General features: G+C 41.6%; 1 protein-coding gene across 1 annotated transcript in view; it reads right to left on the reverse strand.

Annotated features, from left to right (window-relative positions):
- CDS1 (CDP-diacylglycerol synthase 1) overlaps nt 1-22,333 on the reverse strand; it is a 71,765-nt gene that overhangs the window by 34,377 nt on the left and 15,055 nt on the right. The window lies entirely within an intron of this gene.

The raw sequence follows: 22,333 nt of genomic DNA on the forward strand, positions 1-22,333 counted from the left end.
ACCAATCACACGGACTAACCTTTTTATTTTATTTAATATCTTTATTTTGTTCTACAGCAGTACAAAAAGGAAAGAAGTACATAGTACATACAAACATATAATAAAAAAAATAATAATAATATGCAATGCTATAGAAACCCTTGTGGAGAGAGGTCGGAGGAAGGGGGAGGGAAATGGAGAGAAAAAAAAAACGTAATAAATAAAAATATACCTTTTATCTCCATCTTACTTGTTACTCTGAGAACTTACCCTAGCCTATAACCAGGTTCGTTCCCATTTATCGATGTTGTTGGCATTGCCATACCATACCTTTTCATATTTCTTAATTTTACCAACCAAGCCCAGCCAGTTTTGCAGTGTTGGGTGAGAGCTAGACCCCCACAGTCTAGCAATCAGAAGACGGGACAAGAAGAGCAATTTCCCCAATAAAGCTCTTTTGTCCTTTGACATCTGCAAATCGCTTAAATTGCCCAAAATCAGGTACTCAACCTCTAATGGGACAACCAGTCCATAAGAACCGCTGATCTCCGAGCAGATCTCCCACCAAAATTGGGCTATTCCAGGGCAAGCCCAAATTAAATGCAAAAAGGCCGCCTGCGGGTGTTGGCAACGTAGGCAGAAAGAGTTTGCCTTCAAATTCATTGACTGAAGGGATATAGGCGTATAATGCAATCTATGCGTTATATTGAATTGAACCATCCTATGGGCAGCACTGAGAGAGACCGTGCTAATACTCCTATAACAATGATCCCAGTGAGATTCATCCTTTGGTCCTAGATCTCTTTCCCATTTGGCTTGTGCTCTAAAGTGAATTTGCTTTCCGAATGTGCTCATAATAGAGCGGTAAATATGTGAAAGTGATTTTTTCCTTTGTGAAACTACTAATAAATAATCAATTACCCTGTGAGATTCCAATTGAATCCGTGCTACATCAATTTGCTTACATGCGTGCTGAATCTGGTAATATCTAAATAAATACTTCTCTTCAATACGATACCATTCTTTCAAGTTATCAAAAGTGACTATTTGTTTATCCATAATAATCTGTGAGATAAAAAAAATCCCTCTATTTTTCCAGAAATTTATATCCGGAATTGTCCCAAATTCTCTAAAATTATAATTATCCCAAATTGGAGTAAACTTGAAAATTTCTTTAAAACCTAACATCTCTCTCAGTGCTCGCCATGAACGGGACAACATCAGACTCAGGGGCCATTTATTCAGTGGTTCCATCTCCAGTAGGCCTGTCTCCAATTACTCAAAAATATTTCCAGCTTTCTTTCCCACTGAATCAAGCAACCTCCTGAGGGCCGGGTCCTTCTCCCATTGAATCAGAAGCCTCAATCCGGCGGCCACAAGGTACCCCCGGAAGTAAGGAAAGGATAGTCCCCCTTCAGACGTATTCTTGCACAGATAAACCTGTTTCATCCTAACACGTTTTCTTCCCCAAATCAATTCATTTAGTAAAGATTCCAACATCTTAAATGTATTGTTGTCTATCCACACTGGTGTTGCGGTCAGTACATATAAGACCTATGGGAGCACCACCATTTTAACCAGACCAATCCTATCAGCCCTGGATAAGGGAAGTTTCTGCCATACCGCTATTTTTGATCTGACCTTCTTGATCACTGGTAGCATATTCAGGGCACTAAATCTCTCAACAACTCCTGAGACAATTATACCCAGATATTCAAATGGCTGGCCCAATCTTAGGATAGTAAGATCTCCAAAAGGGGAGTCCTGTTCCTGATCCAATGGGAGAAGACATGATTTGGACCAATTGATTCTAAGACCCGAAAATCTACCATAGGTCTCCAATACCTGCATCGTTCTGTGAACGGAAGTAGGGGTTTCTTTCAAACACAATAAAATATCATCAGCATACAGAACCATTTTATCCCCTTCCCCACCACAGCCGCATCCCTTAATCTCTTTATCGCCCCTAATCAACATGGCTAATGGTTCTATAAAAATAGCAAATAGAAGCGGAGAGAGGGGGCAACTCTGCCGTGTTCTCCGAGACAGCATAATTGGTTCAGATAGTTCACCATTTACATTTACCCTGGCCAATGGGGCAGAATACATTATTTTAACCCAATTTATAAATGTATCCCCTATGCCAAACCTTGTCATTACTCTCCATAGGAACCGCCACTCCACCCCGTCAAACGCCTTGATAGCGTCTAAAGATAGGATGGAGCGGAGCTCCCCCTCTCCCATTTGTATATTAGTGTACAGTCTATGCAGACAATTACTAGTACTTCGACCCGGAATAAAACCGTTCTGATCTGGGTGAATGATTCCTGGGATCACCTGCTGTAGCCTCCTTGCCAACACCTTAGCTAACAGCTTCACATCTGTATTTAATAAAGATATGGGCCTGTACGACCCTGTATCCGTCAAGTCCTTATCCTTCTTAGGAATCAATACGATCGTGGCTTCCGACATAGATCTAGATACTCCCCCTACCGCATATGACTCCTTAAAGACTTCCAAAAGACAGGGGAGAAGCAACTCTCCATAACGTCTGTACAGCTCAAAAGGTAATCCATCCTGACCGGGGGAGGAGTCCCCTCCAATCGACCCAAGGGCCTCCCTCACTTCCTCAACCGTCAGGGGGGCATCCAATTGTTCCCTCTGCACCTCCGTCAATCTTTCAAAATTCAGACCACCCAAAAATTTGTCTATGGACGCATCATCCTCAAGTAGTGTGGAGGTATAGACCTCAGAAAAAAAAAAAAAAAAAAGAGTTAAATTCCTTTTGAACAACGTGTGATTTATTAGAGAGAGTGCCCCGGCGAGTCCTGATCACTGAGATATTATGATTACCTTTTTGATTCTGGACAATAGATGCCAGAAATTTACCTGGTTTCCCAGACTCACAGAAATACTTCTGCCCTGAGAAGAAGATCCTCTGCTGGGCTTTATTAAACAGAAATTCCTTATAGCTTTGTTGGGTTTTATATAATTGTTGTTGGTTCAGCGCAGTCGGGTCGCCGGTGAACTCTCTCTCCGCATGAGAAGATTCCTCTCTCAATCTAGTTTCCTCTTTAGAAAAGTTTTTACGCAGGTGCTGGATTTTGTATCTAAACAAGCCTCTTATATATGCCTTAAAGGCATCCCAGACAAAGTGAACATGGGCCGATTTCAAATTGATATCCAAAAACATAGCCAGCTCTTGTTTAATCTCGTCATGATCTTGGATTATCGAAAACCACTGTGCATTAAGTTTAAACCTAGGCAAGGAGTCTACAACAGTTCCAGAACCATTCCGAATGGTAACCACAACAGGAGAGTGGTCAGAGACTGTGTGTGGTTCATATGTCATCTTATCAATATCCGGAAAAAAGAAATCATTAGCCAAAGCCAAGTCAATCCTAGACATAACGTTCAAAGAACGACTAAAACATGAGAAAACCTTCTTATCATGATATTTCATCCTCCAAACATCTGATAATCCTACCTCCTCACAGAATATTGCAAGTCGAGATTTCCCCTGACTCCTGCCGGCCTGAACCCCCTGAAGGCTAAACCGATCCATACGACTATCCATAACGTTATTCAAATCACCAATAACCAACATCGGACAGTCCTCATGATCATTCCTAAACTTTACCAGATTACTTAAAACATCTAATGAGAAAGGGGGGGGGGGGATATAAACAAAAGCCAGAAGGCAAGTACGCCGCTCCAACTCTCCATACAAAAAAACAAACCTTCCATCCCTATCTATCCACTTTGAGGAGACCTGAAAATTAATTTTATTATGAATCAAGACGGTGACCCCACGAGAAAAAGTGGAAAGATAAGAGTGAAACTCCTGACTAACCTTTTTATTAAAAAAAAAAAATGTAAAAAAAATTCCATTCAAAGGTTTACATAGCCTTTAAATGTATATTCCAATGTTAAAAATGTATGGCATATCCACAGGACATTCATGTCTGACGTATTCCTGACATCCAATTCATTCACGTCAGCAGCATTCCCCATAGAAGTCAATGAAGAGGTGGCCGCGTGCTTGCAGACGGCTCTCTCCACTGAAGTCTATTGGAGTTACAGAAAGAGTTGAGCAAGCAGCACCACCTTTCCTTTGAATTAGACGGGGGACGGGACGGGATGGGGGGACAGTGGTTGATGTGACTCAGCAAACCAGACCACTGTTCTTCCAATAGAGGTATCTACGGCATATCTGTATGGCATAAATATTTAGGATGGGAATATCCCTTCAATGAGGTAGAATTACTTTTATGCCCCGGGTAGGGAACTCCGTTGGCACGGTTTATGAAGGTGGTGTCCGATGGTGCCGTTGATGGGGTGACTTACAGTGTGGAAAGGCAATACCATATAGTGAATATATGTATATACAATTGTCATGTCACTGTATAAATCATCAACAAAGAAACATATACCTAATGTATCCTAGGCATGCCTCCATATTTCTTGGAAGAACCCCTGAGACAACCTATCCTTAGCAGCAAGACTGGTTGCACATATTCTTCAAAAAGGACCTGTCAGCTCTCCTGACATGTCGGTTTTAGGCCCCATGCACACGACCGTAAAAATGATACGGAATTGCGGACCGTAATTACGCACCCATTCATTTTCTTCGCCGTATATTTACGGGAAGGTATACTTCCCGTAGTTTTTTTATTTACGGACCGTGCTTCCATACGTTATAACGTGGCCGGCCGTGTCCGTGATATTGTGTGCATGGGGCCTTAGTAAAATCTTGTATTCCCATAAAATAAAGATTCTGCAGCCTCTTTTCTTGGAACTCTGCGTTGTACCGTTCCTCTGTTACACCTCCTATAAATTTATAAATAAATTGATAACTGGCCAGGAGGAATTAAGGCTATGTTCACATGGAGTATTTTGCCGAGTTTTTTGACACGGAAACCGCGTCGCAAAACTCGGCAAAAAACGGCCCTAAAATGCCTCCCATTGATGTCAATGGGAGGCGTCTGCGTCTTTTTCCCGGGAGCAGTAAAACAGCCTCGCGGGAAAAAGAAGCGACATGCCCTATCTTTGGGTGTTTACGCCTCTGACCTCCCATTGACTTCAATGGGAGGCAGAGAAAGCATATTTCGCGGTGTTTTATGCCCGCGGCACTCAATGGCCGCGGGCGAAAAACGCCGCGAAAATCGCCGCAAAAATCGGCGTGCAGGGAGAGGAAAATGTGCCTCTAACTTCCAAACGGAATTTTGAGGCAGATATTCCTCCTGCAAAATACTCCGTGTGAACATAGCCTAACCTGGTGCCAGGAAAAGGACTGCTATTATTCACAATAAAACAAAATATAAGGGTAAATACTGCATTAGAAATGAAAGAAAATTCATTCTTGGGTAATATAAATAGAGGTTGTTAAAATAAGCACTGTGCATGCTTTGCAAGACCTCACTCCAATACCAAAATGTGGCACAGCACGGAAATCCCCCAGTCAGATGCACAGCAGTCCAGAGGTTGACCCCCTCCTCTTTATGGCAATCCAAAGTTGACCGCAGCATCCAGTTTTGTAAAAGATTGTGTGTTTTATTGAACACTTACATGCAATAGCTTTTTTGTCAACTTGTCTTCTTTTAGATTATAAAACCACATTCATACATGGGTACATTTTCGGTACAGATTTTTTAATTAAAGATCCACAACATACAATGAAATGCATGTGAATGGAGTTTTACAAAACTGTATGCATTTCTAGAATGCAGAACATGCCGTATGAACATATGCTAATAATGTATTTCAATACTAAAGTAGTTTGGCCCCTAACTTTTTGGGCTGGCTCTTAAAGGTGCCCATACACATCAGTTATCCCCGATTGCAGCGGGACCATCTGATGTGTATAGTAGAAGGACAGAAAGGATGGGGCATGTTGGATTTCAACATGAGGTGTCAGACACTTGGTTACCTCTCTATTGAATACACATGCATGCTTGATCTAGGATGCATGTGTATGCGGGAGTCGGGAAGTGTAGCTGTCGGCCAAATAAGCGTTTGCCCGATTGCGATCTTATGTGTGTGGGCAGCTTTAGATCTGAGCCGGATTTGTTAAGGGTAATTAACTTCCTGCAGTCCCACATATTATTAGAAGAACATTCCTGCAACATTTATCACTAAACTGGCTCTGAAGGTGGAGTTTGTCATTTAATATTGGTTAAAAGTCAATCTATGAAACCAGAAAGAAATTGCTGAATAGCCGCTACTTAGATTTTAAACCATAATTGGGGAATCTTGTGAAATAAAGGAAGTTACGAGTAGCAGTAATAATGAAGATGACACATTTATCCCTAGACCAAAACGCAGATCTCAGATGTAAAGATTACCATCCCAATCAACCAATAACCAGACATGAAAAATTGGCCCAATTATCACTAATTCTCTGATTATTCAGAGAATTTTCACAATTTTGACATACACAAATAAAACTTGAATTATAAAAGAACAAAAAGCCCCAGACATCTTACACATTGTAAAAATGCCACGCAGAAAGTTACACTCATGGGCACCTTCATAAAAAACATTTTTAAATCAATTCATTAAAAAAAAACATAAAAAATCATGGTTGTGGCTAAAAGTCGGACCAAAGCAGAGCCGGAGACACACAACATGTCCTATAAATAAAAGATCAAGGTGTGAAAAGTTCATACATGTCACTTATATGTTTATATGCACAGATCTTCACAAAATACCAGAACTAAAGAGACCAGAGATATCTGCGATCCAGATGCCGGTAAACATCCAAGCCAACAATACAAATGGTCTGATAAGACGGGGGTGATTAGTGCAACTGCCCCTGTTCTCACTCCATTGGTGGGAAAAAAGACCCCACTACATGTGACGTAGAGCACACATCCTATCTCAATGGAAAGTGGGGTGATAATGTATACAAAAATCCAACTGGGGTTACTGAAGGCTGTACTAGGGGAGAGATGACCATAGCGGCTGTTTTCTTACTTCCTGCTCTCACTTGCAGCTTCCCCCCTCTCTTACACACACACAGCACCAGGAAGTAATACTTTTCCTTTTGACTTCAAACGAGAGCTGCTATAAATATTGCGCCTTAACTTTGAGCCTGGTATAGTTTGAAAACGAAAAGATCCAAGTCATTATATTCTAGTCGCAGTAAGAGTTTAAAGCCTTGACATATTACATATGTGTTTGGCAGTGAAAGGGTTGAAGGGGTGACAACCCCTTTTAGGAATTAAGCCGTGAGTCCGGCTTTTAAAACCCCTGGTGATCAGCTGATATCACCGGGGAAGTTGTGGCTAGCTGTGCATGCTCCCTAAAGCGGCAGCTCAAGTTAATGGCCGTCCACGTAGTACAAGGACAGGAGAGGTCCACCAGGGACTCGGGGGCCGCTGATACATAGCAGCTTTTCCCTCTGGCTCGTATATGGGGTCCCCAGCCGAGAAAACCGTTTTAACAATTGCAGTTTTGCATTGGCTTACATAATTTTTCTCATGCATTACAGTTGTAGCCGTTACAGATGGAAACCAAGAATCTTTGATTTTTTATTTTTTTTAGGAGCAATGGAGAAGATTTTCAGGAACATAATTGTTACAACGAACCAAAGTGTTTCTAAATATAAAACGCTGTTGAAAAAGTAGCATCCTTAATTCAGGCATAATAGAGAAAATAATTAATTCCAAGACCAGATCAAAGCAAAAGGGCCGACAGCTATATAAGGCCTTATTCACACGACAGGGTCCGAGTGTCGGCCGATAAAAACGGGCCGCTTTTGCATTCGTTCCGATTCCGTTCCGGGCGGTGTTACCGTTTTTAACGGCCGATTTTGACCCGTTTTTTTTCCCTGTCCGTTTTAAAATCGGATGAATTTTATTTGTAAATTTTTTTGACACACACTTCCCTCTGTAGATAATGCTGCACACTGCCCTCTGTAGATACTGCCACAACCCCCCTGTAGGGAGTGGCATGCAGCCCCCCCGTAGGTAATGCCACACAAACCCGCGTAGGTAGTTCTACATCCCCCCCCCCATAGATGGCACCCCCCCCTACCTGTCTGTAGATAGCGCCACCGTTCCAGGAGAAGTCCCTGACTTCAATGTCCATATATGGACACAGTGACGTCAGGGACTTCTCCTGGGGCGGAAACACCGGCCACAGGGTCGGGGATTCCGCTTCAGAAGTACCGGACGTCACTGTGTCCGTTGCCGAAGCTGTGGCCGGGGATTACTCTCCTACAGGGAGCAAAAAAATACCCTCCTCCTCCCCCTCACATGCACTTCGCAGAGAGAGCGAGCGACGGAAGACACAGCCGTCACTCAGGACACATTCCAGTGATGGCCGTGTATTACCCGGCCCCATAGACTTCTATGGGAGCCGGGCGGCCAGGAGAACGGCCGAAAATAGGGCATGTCCCATTTTTTGACGGCCGGGTTTCCCGGGCCGTCAAAAAAAAAAAAAAACGGTCGTGTGAATAGCCCCATTAGGGGTCTATTGTTCCTACTGTGGCCGTGCGACGGCCGTTTTATGAACGGGAAACACGGTCGTGTGAATAAGGTCTAATTCTTTTGGACACATTAGGGTTGTCCATTTTCATATAGCCTATTAGAAAATTTTGAGTTAATAGATAGGAATTCGCTGTTCAGGATCTTCATCTCTTAGTCAAAGAGCATCTCTCACTCTTTAGGACCTTTCCTGTCCTGCATTACACAGACAACCCATTGATATGATCGGGCACTGTGTAATGCTTAATTTCCCCTGTCGTGGAGCTGCAGGGGAATTAAACACTTAAAGAGGCTCTGTAACCACATTATAAGGGCCCTATCTTGTACATGATGTGATCGGCGCTATAATGTAGATTACAGCAGTGTTTTTTATTTAGAAAAACGATCATTTTTGATGGAGTTATGACCTATGACTGGACGTGTTTTACTTTTTGGCCAAGTGGGCGTTGTACAGAGGAGTGTATGACGCTGACCAATTAGCGTCATACACTTCTCTCCGTTCATTTACACAGCACATAGCGATATAACTATATCGCTATGTGCAGCCACATACACACACATTAACGTTACTGCAGTGTCCTGACAATGAATATACATTACCTCCAGCCAGGACGTGATGTTTATTCAGAATCCTGACGCTTCGCTAACAAAATCCTGACGCTACAGCACAGCAAGCGTAATCTCGTTTTAAATGACAGTTTACAGCGTAATCTCGCGTCGGGATTGTGTTAGCGAAGTGTCAGGATTCTGAATAGACGTCACATCCTGGCTGGAGGTAATGTATATTCATTGTCAGGACACTGCAGTAACGTTTGTGTATGTGGCTGCACATAGCGATATAGCTATATCGCTATGTGCTGTGTAAATGAATGGGGAGAAGTGTATGACGCTGATTGGTCACTGATTGGTCAGCGTCATAAACTCCTCCGTACAACGCCCACTTGGCCAAAAAGTAAAACACGCCCAGTTGTCCATTGAGAAACTCATTAGCATAAAGCTAATATAGGTCATAGCTCTGTCAAAAATGATCGTTTTTCGAAATAAAACACTGCTGTAATCTACATTACAGCACTGATCACATCATGTACAATATAGGGCACTTATAATGTGGTGACAGAGCCCCTTTAAGGCCCTTTTACACGGGCCAATGATCGGGGAAAATGAGCATCCATACGAGCGCTCAATCCCGATCATTGCCCTGTGTAATTGCATCTTTTAGGCAGCCAAAAAAAAAAAAAAATCACGAGTCGGCCAGGTTTCCCCACAGATTACAGCTGATTGCTGGGGGTTCTCAGCAGGGGAACACTTTATGACCAGATTATTGTTAAGGGACCCTTCTAACAAGTACGGATTGTCCAAAACGGAACAGTTCTTTAAAGCAGTTGGCTCAAGCAATAGAGTTTACTTCAAACTAGGGCTGGGCAATTAATCGAAAAGTTATCTAAATCGAAATTCAGCGCAATTAAAATCGACGTCATCTTGCGAATTTCGGTTTTATCAATTATTTTTTCCTGGTTTAAACTGTATCTGCATCTTCAGGACGCAGATACAGTCGAACCCAGTGGTGGAGCAAGGGACCGTAAGGTCCCTGCTCTACCATTCACTATGTATCGCTGGACGCGAGGCAGTAACGTCATTGGGTCTGTCTGCGCCGAGCTGCCCAGAAAAGAGGAGCAGAGGGATCACCTCCACTTGTCGTTGGAATGGGGTTAGGGGAGTATGTATATTATTATTTTTATTAGGCGCTATTGGGGGCAGATGTGGGGACATTATACAGCATGGGGGCAGCTATGGGGGACTTTATACTGTGTGGGGTGCAGCTATAGGGGCATTATACGGCGTGGAAGTCATTTATGGGGGCATTATACTATGAAAAGGCAGTCATGGGAGCATTATATTGTGTGGAGGGCAGTTATGGGGGGCATTATATTGTGTGGAGGGCTGTTATGGGGGACATTATACTGTGTGGAGGGCAGTTATGGGGGCATTATACGGTCTGGAGGGCAGTTATGGGGGCATTATATGGTGTGGAGAGAAGTTATGGGGGGCATTATATGGTGTGGAGGGCAGTTATGGGGGGCATTATACTGCGTGGGGGCATAATACTGTGCGGGGGCAGCTATGGGGGCATAATACTGTGCGGGAGCCTCTATGGAAGAATTGTGTGGGGAGCCCTATGGGGATATATATATACTGTGTGGGGGCTGTGTCAAGGGGTATATTATATACAATAGTATACCGCAGGCTCAGGGGATGAATATTAATTCAATGGCGCAGCATGCAAATAGGGGGCGTGGCACGCAACAAGGGTGTGGCCTAAATAATCGTTCAACAATCTTAATGGAGGTTACATGTTCAATTAATCGTGATTTTGATTTCGGTCATATTTGCCCAGCCCTATCTCAAACAATAATCCTCTAATTCTCCGATATATAATGATACCAAATGTGTGCATCTTATCCAACTTCTGACATTGAGATGACTAAAGGTTCTGATTTAAATGGGGAGTTCAAGCAAAAGGTAGGAAGAGTTTACATACTGTCTGACATACACATGATAGACAGTCTGCAAGAGAGTGGCAGAAGACGACTTATGGGAATTGTAGCTTTTATAGGCACAGCTCAACGAAGAGGGACCACCTAATTAAAAGAAGCCGTGAGCGGAAGCAAGGGCGCCATGAGGCAGGGGGAATAACCGAAATGTGAAAAAAAAAAATTACGGAACACGGGTCAAGAGGAAGATGTAAATGTGAACTTTATTAAACCAGGTTTTTGGGGTATTTTTGGAAGTCGGATAACCCGACATAAGTATATGTTAGACGTTTATATTGACTGCACATAGACAGCTGTCTTTCTGATAAAGACTGGCATTTATACCACGGCCACAGCTTCACACTAAAGAATCTGTGAGTAACATTGCCAACTCATGAGAACAGGTTTAGGAAAACTCGAGAAGAGCTTCAGTTTGGCTGGCAACCCATTTTATATCAAGCAGAGTTACTAGTTGGGCATGTGTAAATAGTAAATCTGACACTGATGCCAAGAGTAAATGCTATAAGAATCAAATGACCGAAAAGTCAACATAACAGAAATCAGTCAAGTTCCTTCTATGAGATATCTGTCCATTGTCTGCGTTAAATAAGAATAGGGCTAAATATGAATGTAGTCATCCATAACATGTTATTAAAACATCTTTCCATTGATCCATGTGCTTCATTCTTCATAATCCTTCCATTTTCCATTGAAGGCTGCAGGCTCTACAAGAGAGGACTTCATAACACAGGTGACTACCATGGTTACAGTAGTTCCCCAAATCAGAGTTTCTACTTTGTGGAACACTTTTTCTTTTTATGTGTGTCACTGATAAGACAGGGGCAGTGTAAGGATCTGTCAGCAGCTTTTGGCCGATAAGTATGGAGTTATTTGCATTAATCCCTTTTTATTAGATGGGCCCCTCGAAAATAAACTAATCCCAGAAAGTAATGCTACTTGGACCCACAGCAATTAACTGTAATCCGCAGAAGAAACATAAGAAAGTCTGAGATTTGTCTGCAGCGCCGCCACAGGGGAAATTCATTACATGGCGCCCCTTCTATGAACTCAGAATGCCCTTGTAGGGTATTTGTAAATGTGTTTTCTAAACCAGACAACCCCTTTAATAATTGATATTACTTATATGTAGGCAGCTGCCTGCTTGACTATGCCAAGTGGCCAAGGTACGCTAGAACAAGGCTATCTTTATAGTACACAGTAGCCATCCAGCAAGTAAGGCCCTGGCCGGTCGACATCACATTATTTCCTGACATTCACGTTAAACGTAGACTGTGACAGATGCCGAATAGTGGATATTAAACGGATACCATCATAGTCCATGGGTGGAAAACGCCACTATTAGTCATCCGTATACTATAATGGTATCCATGTAAGGCTGTGTTCACATCAGCCTTGTCTTTCCGTTGAGGGGTTCCGTCTGAGGTTTCCGTTGGGTTAACCCCTCAATGGAAACACAAACAAACCTCAGCTTCCGTTTCCCTCATCATTGATCTCAATGGTGACGGAAACGTTGCTAATGGTTTCCGTTTGTCACCGTTGTGACAGGGTTCCGTGGTTTTGACGGAATCAATGGACCATTTTTTGCTTGATGTTCGACGAATAAACAAAAAACCTTTTTTGACATTTTCTGAGGAGGTGTGCGGTTTTCCGACCATTGATGTAAAGCTTGCATTAGACCGGATGTGGTTTGTCCGATATAGGACTGCGTGACACCATCCCAGCAAACAAGACCTTTGATGCTTCACCTTTTTTACTTTTTGGAATAGAATGACATAAGTCACCAATAAGATTCCAAAAAACGTATACTGCGTGGTAAACTTTTATTGCGGGATCTGGTGGGATGGAAATATGTAGTATACTACGCTATTCCAACCTTTAAAAAAAAAAAAAAAAAGAAGAAGAGGTACCAGCCCGACATAGGCCTAAAGGACACTTCTAGCGTGTACAATACTGTGTAAAAGTTTTAGGCAGTTGTGGATAAATGCTGCAAAGTAGAAATGCTTCCAAATATAGAAGTGTTAATAGTTGTTTTTTTTATCAATTAACAAAATTCAAAGTGAATGAACAGAAGAGAAATCTAAATCAAATCAATACTTGAATATCGGAATGTCGGAATCCCCCCCCCAAATCTGGAAAAGGGGTGCTGTACAGTGCTCCCACTGTCTAAGCGTATGGATATCTTTAGGAGCATTGTAACAGGTTTTTTTTAGACCTCTTTGTTCTTTCAATTTCTGAAGCCCAATTTTATTTTGTGTTTTTTTTTACCTTTCTATCCTTATTAGAATTGTTATTGCAATCACAATTGTAAGGACCGTTCTAAAAATACCTATTCTCGGATGAGCTTAAGTATATCCTTTAACTCCTAGAGTGAACTCATGTGTTCGATGGCATTAGCGAAGTAAAATCTGCTACTTTAGCCACATGGAGTCACGGACTGTCATGAGGTTAACAAGGCTCATTTTTTATTCCACTTACTTTGCCACATATTGAGACTATGCTGCGATCACAAAAAGTATAGCATGCTTTTAAACTGCTGCAAAACCACAACAGAAGATAAATTATTAAATTTCCATTCACCAAAATTGCATAATACGTGCCTTGGGGGAGGGGGGGGGGATTTTAGTGGCAAACACAAATAAGTGATAAAAACCCTGTGTGTGAAGCAGAGCTTATAATTCATAGCGGTGGCTGTTGTAGTGAATGGCTCATGTTAACAGGTGCATAGTGCACAGATCCATAGAAAGTGTTAATCCGACACTGATAAAACGTTTATTGGCAATGGATCTAAAGTCCAGTGCGGGACAGGAGCACTGACTTGACAGTGATACAAAGTGATACAGGGAGCTAAGGTGGATTACTCAGTCCACGTTTCCACTCCTTTGTTTACCCAGGGCACAATGCCATGTGCTCAAACAAGACTCCTCTGTTAGGAGGGCGGACAACCAGCCTTAGCAGCTATTAAATGTCCCATGTAACGTGACAACATAATACGCTGGATTCACTTTGCCCTTTTCTTTGTAATGAAATAGTAGTTTAAATAGCACAGTAATATAGGAGAACATCTGTAGTTCCAAAAAAATCCCCAAAATAATGACCCAGAAATCCATGTCCCTTTTACACATTGTCTTCTTTACTCAGCCCTTATCTTTTTGTAATGGATATTGGGACTTCCTAAGGAGACCGTGTCCCCCAGAATGAATGGCGTTTCAGTCTCTAACAATGCAGCCTTATAGACCATTCAGCCCTATGAACACTGTAATGGCTGCCCCCGATCATCTCTAAGGCCATGTGCATAAACGTGGAGTAACCAATGCCACCCATTCTCTGTTGTATCTTCAGGAAAGAGGTGGACAACATGTGCCCAGGCAACATGACCTCCAGGAAGCCACAGGCTTCAATCGAGTAGGGGGGAGCAGAGGTCAGACTCCTTAAATATGCAGCCGTTTGACCGACTCCTTATCCAGAGGAGCAAGGCCTAAACTAAGGTTCTGCTCACATCACATTTATGAACTAAGTTTGGTGCACCAGTGCAGAATACAGTATTTTTGTTTCCCTTTACAATGGGAAATGATTGGCGACGTATGTTACTATATGCTTATAGAGTGGCATACGTCGCAGCCCCTGACAGAGTTACTATATACGTCTGGGAAATCCTTATATCTCCAACGGAAGCCTCATAGGTAACGTGATCAAAGCTTAAGAGGAGCTGGACAGAATTTGGAACGACATATTTCCAGGGATATTGGTTTTCCTCGTTGTCTAAAAATTGAAATTTAAAATCTTCAAATGAACAGAATGGGCATAAAACTTGTACAGATCATTACATAGTTACATATTTAGTACGGCTGAAAAAAGACACATGTCCATCAAGTTCAACCAAGGGAAGGGAAAAGGGAAGGAGAAAATACATAGGAGCTAATACTTTTTTGTTCTAGGAAATTATCTAACCCTTTTTTAAAGCCATCTACTGTCCCTGCTGTGACCAGCTCCTGCGGTAGGCTATTCCATAGATTCACAGTTCTCACAGTAAAGAAGGCTTGTCGCCTCTGCAGGTTGAACCTTTTTTTCTCCAGACGGAGGGAGTGCCCCCTTGTTTTTTGAGGGGGTTTTACAAGGAACAGGATTTCACCATATTTTTTGTATGTGCCATTAATATATTTATATAAGTTAATCATGTCCCCCCTTAGTCGTCTTTTTTCAAGACTAAATAGGTTTAATTCTTTTAATCTTTCCTCATAACTTAGATTCTCCACGCCCCTAATTAGCTTCGTTACTCTTCTTTGTATTTTTTCCAACTCCAGGGCAACCTTTCTATGAACTGGAGCCCAGAACTGAACTGCATATTCTAGATGAGGCCTCACTAATGCTTTGTAAAGTGGCAATATTACATCCATGTCCCGCGAGTCCATGCCTCTTTTAATACTCGACAATATCTTGCTGGCCTTTGAAGCAGCTGATTGACACTGCATGCTGTTATTTAGTTTATTATCTACACCCAGATCCTTCTCAACAAGTGAATCCCCCAGTGTAGCTCCCCCTAGGACATATGATGCATGCAGGTTGTTGGTACCCAGATGCATAACTTTACATTTATCTACATTAAACTTCATCTGCCAAGTGGACGCCCAAACACTTAGTTTGTTTAAATCTGCCTGTAATTCATGAACATCTTCCATAGTCTGAACTATATTACATAGCTTGGTGTCATCTGCAAAAATAGAAATAGTGCTATTAATCCCATCCTCTATATCATTAATAAATAAGTTGAATAATAGTGGTCCCAGCACTGAACCCTGGGGTACACCACTTATAACCGGAACCTTTCAGAGTAGGAATCATTGACCACAACTCTCTGGATACGGTCCTTGAGCCAATTCTCAATCCAATTACAAACTATATTTTCTAAACCTATAGTCCTTAATTTACCCATTAGATGTCTATGGGGGACAGTGTCAAATGCCTTTGCAAAGTCCAAAAACACTATATCCACAGCGGCCCCTCTGTCTAGACTTCTGCTCACCTCTTCATAAAAACAGATTAGGTTAGTTTGACAACTTCTGTCCTTAGTAAAACCATACTGGCTGTCACTTATAATGCTATTTATTGTCACATAATCCTGTATATAGTCCCTCAATAGCCCCTCAAACATTTTCCCCACGATGGAGGTTAAGCTTACTGGTCTATAACTACCCGGGGAAGACCTAGAGCCCTTTTTGAAAATAGGCACCACATTTGCCCTGCGCCAGTCCCTTGGCACTATACCAGTCACTAGAGATTCTCTGAATATTATGAAAAGGGGGACAGAAATAACTGAACTAAGCTCTTTAAGAATTCTAGGGTGTAACCCATCTGGTCCCGGGGACTTGTGCACATTTATTTTATTTAATTTAGCTTGGACCATATCTACATTCATCCAATTCAGTATATCAACTGATATATTAACAGCACTGGCAGCGGCTACATCAGCTGCTCTTTCTTCTTTTGTATATACAGAGCTAAAGAACCTATTTAGTAACTCTGCCTTCTCTTGATCCCCTGTGACCAACTCCCCATTACCATTATCTAGGGGTCCTACATGTTCAGACCTTGGCTTTTTAGCATTTATATACTTGAAGAATTTTTTGGGATTTGTTTTACTATCCTTGGCCACCTGCCTTTCATTTTGTATTTTTACTGATTTTATTACCTTTTTACAAATTTTATTAAGCTCTTTATATTTTACAAAGGCTAGAGCTGTACCCTCAGATTTGTATTTTTTAAATGCCCTTTTTTTGTCGTGTATTGCCCCTTTCACAGAAGGTGTAAGCCATGTGGGGTTTAATTTGAGTCGTTTATACTGGTTCCCTATAGGAATAAATTTTGCACTATAATAACTCAAAGTAGATTTAAAAATCTCCCATTTATAATTTGTCCCATTATATGACATTAGTTCTTCCCAGTCTATATCCTGAATTGCAGCCCTCATCCTGGGGAAATTGGCTTTCTTAAAATTAAATGTTTTTGCCCTCCCAGCCTGCGTTTGTTTTTTACAGTATAGGTAAAATGTAACTATATTATGATCACTGTTACCGAGGTTTTCACGAACATTGACATTCCCAACAAGCTCTTCATAATTAGAAATGACCAGATCCAACAGAGCTTCACCTCTAGTCGGGTCTTCCACAAACTGGCCCATAACATTTTCCTGCAACAGGTTGAGGAAATGTCTCCCCTTTGCAGTTGAAGCTGAACCATGATACCAATTAATATCCCGATAATTAAAATCTCCCATTATCACAACAGTACCCGCCTGGGCAGCCCGCTCCATTTGTTTATATAGCTGACCTTCCATCTCCTCAGTTATATTGGTGGGGTCCATAGATTACACCAAAAGTAATTTTTTCAGTGTTTACCTCCCTTTCTAGTTCCACCCACAAGGTTTCAACCTCCTCACAGTATTCACCCACTATTGTCTCTTTCACACTCGCCTTCATATCACTTCTCACATACAGACATACACCACTGCCTTTCCTATTTGTCCTGTCTTTCCGAAACAGTGTAAAACCCTGTAGATTTACAGCCCAGTCATGTGAAGAGTCCAGCCATGTTTCAGCAACACCAACTATATCTATATTTTCTTCCAGTATCAAGGCCTCCAGCTCCCCCATTTTGCTTGCTAGACTTCTGGCATTTGTGAACATACACTTTAACTTGCCTGTCAGTTTTTCACTTTTATTATCAGAAATGTGATTTTACATTATTTGGGCATTTTTATTTACACTGATGTTTTGTAACGAAAGGATCTCCTTATCCTGTTGTCTAGTCCTCTCCCCACATTCTGTTTCTCCCCCCCACTAATATAGTCTGACCCCTCTCTAACCTGGCTATCCCTTTTTTTTCTACATTGACCTCCCTTCTCAGCCCTAGTTTAAATACTCCGCCACCCCAGCTAGAATTCTCTCCCCCAGCACAGCGGACCCCCTTCCATTTAGGTGCAAATCATCTGCAGAATACAGTTTGTACCCCAATGAAAAGTCAGCCCAGTGCTCTAGGAACCCAAATCCTTCTCCTCTACACCAAAATGAATTTGTGCAGGGCCATTGGATTTAGTCTGATAATAACAAAAATCCAATATACCAGTCTCGGTTCATTCAAGTGGATGCAGAAAGAGAATTACACTGTAAATTAGACTGTTTGGACATTTAGAGGAGGCTCCCATCTCGAGGTCAATAGGTTTTTTTGCCTTAATTTTCGCACAATTGGGACATAATGCAGTATGAATACAGCCAGTCAAAACCAAGAGTTGAACATAAAACACCGTAGACCTACTAATCTTTCTATTATACTTCTTCTCTCTGTAGGTTCCACTCCTGGATTTGGCTTCAAAATAAAGAAATGTAAAAATTGTACATCGATGTACCAACTACATTATAAAAAGCTTATTACTTTAAGGCTATGGAAACCTTAGTAGGTTTTTTTAATTATTAAATGTATGTTTTAGGTGATTTCCGATGTTTTTGAAATGGACTTTAATTAAAAATGTTTGATCACGCAGCTTCTATGTATCGTCTACACATATAAGCTGCATCAATTTTCGGACACACTCTACAAAAACACATTGTGTTTGAAGCAGCTTCTATACACAGAGGATACATAGAAGCTGCATCTAAAAAAAACATCAAAATGTTTAAATAAAACTCGATTAAAAAAAAAAAAACAAAAAAAAAACAACAACAAAATGTGTTCATAGCCATTAAAAGGGAATACTATACAAAACGGGCATACCAAAATGTTATACAGATACTAGCACACAGTTGGTAGAAATGTCTAACCATAGAGGATATATTTTCTTGATATACATACATATGTATCCCATACACCACAGTTATATATATATATATGCGGCTGGGAAATTTGTCATTTGCAGGAAACCAGCTTCTGGCTGATCTGAATCACAGGTTTGACTTGATTATTTAGGAGGAACCGTTTATTGTGCAATAGCTGCATTTCCAGTTGTTACTTCTTGTACCTTGTGACTTGTGACTTTGCTTCAACCCATACGAGTAGTAAAAAATGGAAGCGAAGCAAATAGGAAAAGACAGATATGAATCAATATGGACACAGACGGCAGTGTCATTTATAAATCTGAGCATTAGCTACTCCGTTACGCGATGCTTGGTATGTGTTTAGTTACAAATAGACCAAGTCATTCCATATGAATAGCACATCTGTGCATAAATGCATTTCTGTGTTTCCCACATCATTATACCGTTCAAAAGTTTGGGATCACCCAGACAATTTTGTGTTTTCCATGAAAACTCACACTTATATTTATCAAATGAGTTGCAAAATGACTAGAAAATATAGTCAAGACATTGACAAGGTTAGAAATAATGATTTTTATTTGAAATAATAATTTTCTCCTTCAAACTTTGCTTTGGTCTTGGAAAGCTCCATTTGCAGCAATTACAGCATTGCAGACCTTTGGCATTCTAGCTGTTAATTTGCTGAGGTAATCGGGAGAAATTTCACCCCATGCTTCCAGAAGCCCCTCCCACAAGTTGGATTGGCTTGATGGGCACTTCCTGCGTACCATACGGTCAAGCTGCTCCCACAACAGCTCTATGGGGTTGAGATCTGGTGACTGCGCTAGCCACTCCATTACAGATAGAATACCAGCTGCCCGCTTCTTCCCTAAATAGTTCTTGCATCATTTGGATGTGTGCTTTGGGTCATTGTCCTGTGGTAGACTGAAATTGGCTCCAATCAAGCGCTGTCCACAGGGTATGGCATGGCGTTGCAAAATGGAGTGATAGCCTTCCTTATTCAAAATCCCTTTTACCTTGTACAAATCTCCGACTTTACCAGCACCAAAGCATCCCCAGACCATCACATTACCTCCACCATGCTTGACAGATGGCGTCAGGCACTCTTCCAGCATCTTTTCAGTTGTTCTGCGTCTCACAAATGTTCTTCTGTGTGATCCAAACACCTCAAACTTCGATTCGTCTGTCCATAACACTTTTTTCCAATCTTCCTCTGTCCAATGTCTGTGTGCTTTTGCCCATATTAATCTTTTCCTTTTATTAGCCAGTCTCAGATATGGCCTTTTCTTTGCCACTCTGCCCTGAAGGCCAGCATCCCGGAGTCACCTCTTCAATGTAGACGTTGACACTGGCGTTTTGCGGATACTATTTAATGAAGCTGCCAGTTGAGGACATGTGAGGCGTCTATTTCTCAAACTAGAGACTCTAATGTACTTGTCTTGTTGCTCAGTTGTGCAGCGGGGCCTCCCACTTCTCTTTCTACTCTGGTTAGAGCCTGTGTGTGCTGTCCTCTGAAGAGAGTAGTACACACCGTTGTAGGAAATCTTCAGTTTCTTGGCAATTTCTCGCATGGAATGGCCTTCATTTCTAAGAACAAGAATAGACTGTCGAGTTTCACATGAAAGCTCTCTTTTTCTAGCCATTTTGAGAGTTTAATCGAACCCACAAATTTAATGCTCCAGATTCTCAACTGGCTCAAAAGAAGGTCAGTTTTATAGCTCCTCTAAACAGCAAAACTGTTTACAGCGGTGCTAACATAATTGCACAAGGGTTTTCAAGTGTTTTCTAATCATCCATTAGCCTTCTAACACAGTTAGCAAACACAATGTACCATTAGAACACTGGAGTGATGGTTGCTGGAAATGGGCCTCTATACACCTATGTAGATATTGCATTAAAAACCAGACGTTTGCAGCTAGAATAGTCATTTAGCACATTAACAATGTATAGAGTGTATTTCTGATTAATTTAATGTTATCTTCATTGAAAAAATTGTAGAATGCAGCTGAGATTAGCCGTTTTCTGGTATTTTGTGAGGGAACAAACAAAACTATTTCCAATTTTCAAAATCTGACAGTATAACCGGCATAGGTGTGGTATGGTGGAGTGAAAGCATCTAAAAGGATCCCCACAGAAAGACTGTTAAAGAGGACCTGTTGCCTCTCCTGACATGTCTATTTTAATTATTATTGTATTCCCCATAAATTAACAATTCTGGGGCATTTTTCTTAGAACTCTGCATTGTGCCGTTCCTCCTAGAGGTTTATGAATAAAATGACAGCTGGGCGTTACCAGTTGTGGGTGGGGGGGGGGGGGAGTATCTCTACATAGACTGACAATAATCAATACGTTTTGAGAGTGTCAGACAGTGAAGGGACATGCCCTTTTGACAAGGGGAATGGTAACAGAGTTGTCAATTTATTCATAAATTTCTAGGAGGCATAACAGAGGTATGGCACAATGCAGAGTTTAAGAAAATATATTGCAGAATTGTTTTTTTTCATGGGGGATACAAGAGTTTAATAAAAATACACATGTCAGGAGAAGTGACAGTTCATCTTAAAGTACTGGCTTTATTAAAAAATTATGGCGTTACATCATGTCGCCGCAATTCTAAAAAATAAGGGATTGATCAATGTAGAATAGTGAGCGAAGACATGAAAATCATTACTCCCCATCTACCTTCCTGGGTCCGCCTTCTGGTGTTTTCCACGTTTAACTAAAGTGGCGTGGACTGGAAGGAGGTGGAGCTTAGCATTGTCTGGTTACATAGGAAGGCCCCATGCACACGGCTGTGCCTGTAATCACAGCCCTCGATTGCAGGCACATCCGGCTGCCCGCATTTTCGGGCCGTGCTCCCAATACAAAGTATGGGAGCACGGCCCATAAAACACGGAAAAACTGACATGCTCCATAATTCCCGGTATAGTTCTACGGCACGGACTCCCATCCGTAGCGATACAGTAAGGTGTCCGCAGCCAATAGAACCGAATGGTCCCGTAATTACGGGCGATTTAACGGTCGTGTGCATGGGGCCTTACACAGTTAGTACGTTTGAAAAAAGACACATGTCCATCAAGTTCAACCAAAGGATGGGAGAAAGGGAAGGGATGAAACGAGAATTCTACACATTGTCATAGGAAACTGATGTTTTTTTGTTCTAGGAAATTATCTAAGCCTTTTGTAAAGCCATCTACTGTCCCTGCTGCGACCAGCTCCTGTGGTAGACTATTCCATAGATTCACAGTTCTCACAGTAAAGAAGGCTTGTCGCCTCTGCAGGTTGAACCTTTTTTTCTCCAGACGGAGGGAGTGCCCCCTTGTTTTTTGAGGGGGTTTTTACATGGAACAGGATTTCTCTATATTTCTTGTATGGGCCATTCATATATTTATACAAGTTATCATGTCCCCCCTTAGGGTCAATTCACGCAGAGTTTTTTACACGTTTTTTTTTTATGCAGAAACCACATCGGAAAACGCACCAAAAAATGTCTGAAAATGCCCCCCAT

This window comes from Rhinoderma darwinii, chromosome 1 (genome assembly GCF_050947455.1).
Source record: "Rhinoderma darwinii isolate aRhiDar2 chromosome 1, aRhiDar2.hap1, whole genome shotgun sequence".
In the NCBI taxonomy this organism is placed as follows: Eukaryota; Metazoa; Chordata; class Amphibia; order Anura; family Rhinodermatidae; genus Rhinoderma; species Rhinoderma darwinii.